Genomic DNA, 6,853 nt, shown 5'->3' with positions numbered 1-6,853 from the left:
TCGATTCAATTCCATTCCATTCGATATTTATCGATTCGATGCGATTTGATTTTCTTCAATTCGATTCGATTCCATTCCATTTTTTTCATTTCGATTTATTTTTCTTTTGAGTGTATTCTTTTTATTCCATTCGATTATTTTCGTTTTGATTCGATTTTCATTTCGATTGGATTATTTTTGTTTCAACTCAATTATTTTCGTTTCAACTCGATTGTTTTTGATTCGATTCGATTATTTTCGTTTCAATTCGAATTTTTAAATCGATTCGTTTATTTTCACTTCGATTTGATTATTTACGTTTCGATTCAATTATTTTCGATTCGATTCGATTATCTTCATTTCGATTCGATTATTTTTGTTTCGATTCGATTTTTTTCGATTCGATTTGATTCCATTCCATTCGATTTCTATCGATTCGATGTGATTTGATTTTCTTAGATTCGATTCGATTCGATTCCATTTTTTTCATTTCGATTTGATTATTTTTGTTTAGATTCTATTCTTTTTATTCCATTCGATTATTTTCATTTCGATTCGATTATTTTCATGTCGATTCGATTATTTTGGTTGCGACTCGATAATTTTCATTTCGATTCGGTTATTATCGATTTGATTCGATTATTTTCGTTTCTATTTTATTATTTCGATTCGATTATTTTCATGTCGATTTAATTATTTTGGTTTCAACTCGATTATTTTCGCTTCTACTTGATTTTTTTCATTTCGATTCGATTATTTCCTATTCAATTTGATTATTTTCGATTCGATTCGATTATTTTAGTTTCGATTCGATTATTTTCATGTGGATTTGATTATTTTGGTTTCGATTCGATTATTTTTGTATCGATTGATTATCTTCGTTTCGATTTGATTATTTTCTATTCGATTCGATTATTTTCATGTCGATTCAATTCGTTTCTTTTCTATTCGAGTTTTTTCGATTCGATTTGATTATTTTCAGTTAGATTTGTTTATTTTAGATTCGATTCAATTATTTTTGATTCGATTCGATTTTTCTCATTTCGATTTCATTATTTTCAATTCGATTTGATTTTTTTCGATTCAATTCAATTTGTTTCTTTTCGATTCGATTATTTTCATTTCTATTTGATTATTTTCGTTTCAATTCGATTATTTTCTATTCGATTCGATTATTTTCATGTCGATTCAATTCGTTTCTTTTCTATTCGAATTTTTTCGATTCGATCCGATTATTTTCTTTTCGATTCGATTTTTCTCGTTTTGATTCATTATTTTTGTTTTGATTCGATTATTTTCTATTCGATTTGATTTTTTTCATGTCGATTTGATTATTTTGTTTTCGATTAGATTTTCATTTCGATTGATTATTTTCGTTTCGATTTCATCATTTTCTATTCTATTCGATTATTTTAGTTACTATTTGATTACTTTCGATTCGATTCCATTATTTTCATGTCGATTTGATTATTTTGGTTTCGTTTCTATTATTTTCGTTTCGATTGATTATTTTCGATTCGATTTGATTATTTTTGATTCAATTTGATTATTTTTGTTTCGATTTGATTATTTTTGATTCGATTTGATTTTTTTCATGTCAATTTGATTTTAGTTTCGATTTGATTATTTTCAATTCGATTTGATTTTTTTCATGTCGATATGATTTTAGTTTCGATTTGATTATTTTCGATTCGATTTGATTTTTTTCATGTGGATTTGATTATTTTGGCTTCGATTTGATTTTCATTTCGATTGATTATTTTCGTTTCGATTATGTTTTTATTCGATTCGATTATCTTCGTTTTGATTCGATTATTTTCGTTTCGATTCAATTCCATTCCATTCGATATTTATCGATTCGATGCGATTTGATTTTCTTCAATTCGATTCGATTCCATTCCATTTTTTTCATTTCGATTTGATTATTTTTCTTTTGACTGTATTCTTTTTATTCCATTCGATTATTTTCGTTTTGATTCGATTTTCATTTCGATTGGATTATTTTTGTTTCAACTCCATTATTTTCGTTTCAACTCGATTGTTTTTGATTCGATTCAATTATTTTCGTTTCAATTCGAATTTTTAAATCGATTCGTTTATTTTCACTTCGATTTGATTATTTACATTTCGATTCAATTATTTTCGATTCGATTCGATTATTTTCATTTCGATTCGATTATTTTCGATTCGACTCGATTATTGTTGATTTGATTCGATTATTTTGGTTTCAATTTGATTACTTTTGATTCTATCTGATTATTTTCGTTTCGATGTGATTATTTTCGATTCAATTCGATTATTTTCATGTTGTGTGATTATTTTGGTTTCGATTATTTTCGTTTTGATGCGATTTTTTGTTTCGATTCGATTATTTTCGTTTCGATTATGTTTTTATTCAACTCGATTATCTTCATTTCAATTCGATTATTTTCATTTCGATTCGATTTTTTTCGATTCGATTCGATTCCATTCCATTCGGTTTCTATTGATTCGATGAGATTTGATTTTCTTAGATTCGATTCGATTCCTTTTTTTTATTTCGATTTGATTATTTTTGTTTAGATTCTATTCTTTTTATTCCATCCGATTATTTTCGTTTCGATTCGATTATTTTCATGTCGATTCGATTATTTTGGTTGCGACTCGATTATTTTCGTTTCTATTTTATTATTTCGATTCGATTATTTTCATGTCGATTTAATTATTTTGGTTTCAACTCGATTATTTTCGCTTCCACTTGATTTTTTTCATTTCGATTCGATTATTTCCTATTCAATTTGATTATTTTCGACTCGATTTGATTATTTTAGTTTCGATTTGATTATTTTTGATTCGATTCGATTATTTTCATGTGGATTTGATTATTTTGGTTTCAATTCGATTATTTTTGTATCGATTGATTATTTTCGTTTTGATTCGATTATTTTCTATTCGATTCGATTATTTTCATGTCGATTCAATTTGTTTCTTTTGTATTCGAATTTTTTCGATTCGATTCGATTATTTTCTTTTCAATTCGATTTTTCTCGTTTCGATTCATTATTTTTGTTTCGATTCGATTATTTTCTATTCGATTTGATTATTTTCATGTCGATTTAATTCGTTTCTTTTCGATTCGAATTTTTACGTTTCGATTCGATTATTTTCTATCCGATTCGATTATTTTCATGTCGATTCAATTCGTTTCTTTTCAATTCGAATTTTTTCGATTCGATCCGTTTATTTTCTTTTCGATTCGATTATTTTCGTTTCGATTCGATTATTTTCATTTCGATTTGACTTTTCTCATCTCGATTCGATTATTTTCATTTCTATTTGATTATTTTCGATTTGATTATTTTTGATTTGATTTTTTTCGCTTCTACATGATTTTTTCGTTTCGATTCATTTATTTTCGTTTCGATTCAATCATTATTGTTTTGATTCATTTATTTTCGTTTCGATTCGATATTTTCGATTCAATTCGAATCGATTTTTTCGATTCGATGCTATTCGATTGGATTTTTTTCTTTTCGATTCGATTATTTTTGTGTTTCAATTTGATTTTTTTTCGTTTCAATTCGATCATTGTCGTTTTGATTATTTATTTTCGTTTCGATTCAATTATTTTAATTTCGATTCGGTTATTTTCGTTTCGATTTGATTATTTTCTGTTCAATTAGATTATATTCGTTTCGATTTGATTATTTTTAATTTGATTCGATTTTCGTTTCGATTGATTATTTTCATTTCGATTCGATTATTTTCTATTCGACTTGATTATTTTCGATTCGATCAATTATTTTCATGTGGATTTGAATATTTTGGTTTCGATTCGATTATTTTCATTTCAATTGATTATTTTCGTTTCGATTTGATTATTTTCTATTCGATTTGATTTTTTTCGATTCGATTCAATTCGTTTCTTTTCTATTCGAATTTTTTCGATTCAATTTGATTATTTTCAGTTAGATTTGTTTTAGATTCGATTCAATTATTTTTGATTCGATTTGATTTTTCTCATTTCGATTTGATTATTTTCGATTCGATTTGATTTTTTTCGATTCAATTCAATTCGCTTCTTTTTGATTCAATTATTTTCGTTTCTATTTGATTATTTTCGTTTCGATTTGATTATTTTTATTTCGATTAGATTATTTTCGATTCGATTTAATTATTTTCGCTTCTACTTGATTTTTTTCATTTCGATTCGATTATTTTGGTTTCGATTTGATTATTTTCGATTCGATTATTTTCATATCGATTTGATTATTTTGGTTTCGATTCCATTATTTCCGATTCGATTTGATTATTTTCGATTCGATTTGATTATTTTCGATTCGATTCGGTTATTTTCATTTCCATTTAATTATTTTGGTTTCGATTAGATTATTTTCGCTTCTACTTGATTTTTTTCATTTCAATTCGATTATTTTCTATTCGATTTGATTTTTTTCGATTCGATTCAATTCGTTTCTTTTCGATTCGAATTTTTTGATTCGATTCGTTTATTTTCGTTTTGATGTGATTATTTTCGATTCGATTCGATTATTTTCATTTTGATTGATTATTTTGGTTTCGATTCGATTATTTTCGTTTTGATGCGATTTTTTTCGTTTCGATTCGCTTATTTTCGTTTCGATTGTTTTTATTCGATTCGATTATCTTCGTTTTGATTCGATTATTTTCGTTTCGATTCAATTCCATTCCATTCGATATTTATCGATTCGATGCGATTTGATTTTCTTCAATTCGATTCGATTCCATTCCATTTTTTTCATTTCGATTTATTTTTCTTTTGAGTGTATTCTTTTTATTCCATTCGATTATTTTCGTTTTGATTCGATTTTCATTTCGATTGGATTATTTTTGTTTCAACTCAATTATTTTCGTTTCAACTCGATTGTTTTTGATTCGATTCGATTATTTTCGTTTCAATTCGAATTTTTAAATCGATTCGTTTATTTTCACTTCGATTTGATTATTTACGTTTCGATTCAATTATTTTCGATTCGATTCGATTATCTTCATTTCGATTCGATTATTTTTGTTTCGATTCGATTTTTTTCGATTCGATTTGATTCCATTCCATTCGATTTCTATCGATTCGATGTGATTTGATTTTCTTAGATTCGATTCGATTCGATTCCATTTTTTTCATTTCGATTTGATTATTTTTGTTTAGATTCTATTCTTTTTATTCCATTCGATTATTTTCATTTCGATTCGATTATTTTCATGTCGATTCGATTATTTTGGTTGCGACTCGATAATTTTCATTTCGATTCGGTTATTATCGATTTGATTCGATTATTTTCGTTTCTATTTTATTATTTCGATTCGATTATTTTCATGTCGATTTAATTATTTTGGTTTCAACTCGATTATTTTCGCTTCTACTTGATTTTTTTCATTTCGATTCGATTATTTCCTATTCAATTTGATTATTTTCGATTCGATTCGATTATTTTAGTTTCGATTCGATTATTTTCATGTGGATTTGATTATTTTGGTTTCGATTCGATTATTTTTGTATCGATTGATTATCTTCGTTTCGATTTGATTATTTTCTATTCGATTCGATTATTTTCATGTCGATTCAATTCGTTTCTTTTCTATTCGAGTTTTTTCGATTCGATTTGATTATTTTCAGTTAGATTTGTTTATTTTAGATTCGATTCAATTATTTTTGATTCGATTCGATTTTTCTCATTTCGATTTGATTATTTTCAATTCGATTTGATTTTTTTCGATTCAATTCAATTTGTTTCTTTTCGATTCGATTATTTTCATTTCTATTTGATTATTTTCGTTTCAATTCGATTATTTTCTATTCGATTCGATTATTTTCATGTCGATTCAATTCGTTTCTTTTCTATTCGAATTTTTTCGATTCGATCCGATTATTTTCTTTTCGATTCGATTTTTCTCGTTTTGATTCATTATTTTTGTTTTGATTCGATTATTTTCTATTCGATTTGATTTTTTTCATGTCGATTTGATTATTTTGTTTTCGATTAGATTTTCATTTCGATTGATTATTTTCGTTTCGATTTCATCATTTTCTATTCTATTCGATTATTTTAGTTACTATTTGATTACTTTCGATTCGATTCCATTATTTTCATGTCGATTTGATTATTTTGGTTTCGTTTCTATTATTTTCGTTTCGATTGATTATTTTCGATTCGATTTGATTATTTTTGATTCAATTTGATTATTTTTGTTTCGATTTGATTATTTTTGATTCGATTTGATTTTTTTCATGTCAATTTGATTTTAGTTTCGATTTGATTATTTTCAATTCGATTTGATTTTTTTCATGTCGATATGATTTTAGTTTCGATTTGATTATTTTCGATTCGATTTGATTTTTTTCATGTGGATTTGATTATTTTGGCTTCGATTTGATTTTCATTTCGATTGATTATTTTCGTTTCGATTATGTTTTTATTCGATTCGATTATCTTCGTTTTGATTCGATTATTTTCGTTTCGATTCAATTCCATTCCATTCGATATTTATCGATTCGATGCGATTTGATTTTCTTCAATTCGATTCGATTCCATTCCATTTTTTTCATTTCGATTTGATTATTTTTCTTTTGACTGTATTCTTTTTATTCCATTCGATTATTTTCGTTTTGATTCGATTTTCATTTCGATTGGATTATTTTTGTTTCAACTCCATTATTTTCGTTTCAACTCGATTGTTTTTGATTCGATTCGATTATTTTCGTTTCAATTCGAATTTTTAAATCGATTCGTTTATTTTCACTTCGATTTGATTATTTACATTTCGATTCAATTATTTTCGATTCGATTCGATTATTTTCATTTCGATTCGATTATTTTCGATTCGACTCGATTATTGTTGATTTGATTCGATTATTTTG

This window comes from Vulpes vulpes, unplaced genomic scaffold (genome assembly GCF_048418805.1).
Source record: "Vulpes vulpes isolate BD-2025 unplaced genomic scaffold, VulVul3 Bu000000683, whole genome shotgun sequence".
Lineage (NCBI taxonomy): Eukaryota > Metazoa > Chordata > Mammalia > Carnivora > Canidae > Vulpes > Vulpes vulpes.
This window is presented reverse-complemented; position numbering follows the sequence as displayed.